Here is a 1,579-nt window from a genome sequence, read left to right on the forward strand (position 1 = left end):
TCTTGTTCCAAATTTTGAATAGAAGCTTGTTGATTTCTAAATGCTTGAGCATTTTGTTTATTGGTTTGTTTCTGAGATGTGAAAAACAGCGTTTGAGATTCAACTAACTTCGACATCATATCTTCTAAATTTGGCTTTTTATCATCAGTTTGTAGTGGTTTATTTTGAAAAATAGGTCTTTGCTGATTGTAAGTATTATTGGATACTTGTTTATTGCTAGGACCTTGTTGGTTGTTGTATGGAACATTTCGGTTATAATTCTGGTTTTGATTGTAGATTGGTCTTGGCGGTTGATAATTATTCTGATAATTATTTCCAGGTCTTTGGTTTATGTATGAAACATTCTTTCTTTGTTCCATTGTTAGTTCAATACTGAGACAATCTTTTGTTAAATGTGGTCCTTCACACTGCTCACAACTAATTCGTATTGAGTGAATATCCTTAGTCATCTTTTCCATTCGTCTCTCGACAACATCTATCTTTGCTGAAATGGAATCAAAGTCATGGCTAGAATCGGCTTTAGCTGCTTTAGATGATCTAACGATATCTTTTTCTTGATGCCACTCATGTGAGTGGGAAGCAGTGTTATCAATAATTTTGTAAGCATCAGTTGTTGTTTTCTTCATAATGGAACCACCAGCTGCTATATCGATGTCTTTTCGTGTAGTGATGTCGCATCCTTGGTAGAATATTTGTACTATTTGACAGGTGTCTAAACCATGTTGCGGACATCCTCTTAATAACTTTCCAAATCTTGTCCATGCCTCATATAGAGTTTCATTTGGTTTTTGTGTGAACGTAAAAATTTCTCCTTGAAGTCTCACGGCTTTAGATGCCGAAAAGAATTGTTTAAGAAATTTTTCAACTAAAACGTCTCATGTATCAATCGCCCCTTCAGGTAACGATTCTAACCAATCTTTGACTTCTCCCTTTAAAGTCCAGGGAAATAACATGAGATATATCTGTTCATCCTCCACTTCTCGGATTTTAAATAGTGTACAGATCCGATTAAAGGTACGAAGATGTTCATTTGGATCTTCCTTCAGCGCACCACTAAATTGGCATTGATTAGTTACCATGTGTAGGATTTGTCCTTTGATTTTATAATCTGGTGCATTAATGTCTGGTTGAGTAATTGCGTGACCTTGGCCAGTGCGTTTAGCTCTTATTCGGTCTACCATACTTAGGGGTTCCAGATTCTCCATTATTGAATTTGTTGAATCTGAATCACTATAGGATTCTGATTTAATGGTTGGTTCCTCGACAATCTCTGTTTGAATGATTGGTGGTTCTGGAGGAAAGATTAATGGTTCAGGATCTATGAATTGTCCCTGAATATCTTTCGGATTCTCAATTGTGAGGTCGGGTTCAAAAAATGGATTATCGGAAATTTTAATTGGAGTACATGGTCGACTAGATGACGATTCTAAAGAAAAATCAACGGCGACAATATTTGCTAGATGTCTTGATCGAGTTACAGGTGGTGAACGTACAAAAGGTGGTGAACGTTTTGCTCGGTGCATTCACTGAATATCCTATTAGTTATAAAAGATAAAAATTATATAAGTTATCAAAATAA

The 1,579-nt window shown here is 35.7% G+C and overlaps 1 non-coding gene across 1 annotated transcript; it reads left to right on the top strand.

Annotated features, from left to right (window-relative positions):
- Nucleotides 1-714: 714 nt before the first annotated feature.
- Nucleotides 715-821, top strand: LOC139869837 (small nucleolar RNA R71). Its single transcript, XR_011766411.1, has one exon. It is a non-coding gene; the product is annotated as a small nucleolar RNA R71 (small nucleolar RNA).
- The last annotated feature ends 758 nt before the right edge of the window (nucleotides 822-1,579 follow it).

This window comes from Rutidosis leptorrhynchoides, chromosome 9, assembly GCF_046630445.1.
Source record: "Rutidosis leptorrhynchoides isolate AG116_Rl617_1_P2 chromosome 9, CSIRO_AGI_Rlap_v1, whole genome shotgun sequence".
NCBI classification, from domain to species: domain Eukaryota; kingdom Viridiplantae; phylum Streptophyta; class Magnoliopsida; order Asterales; family Asteraceae; genus Rutidosis; species Rutidosis leptorrhynchoides.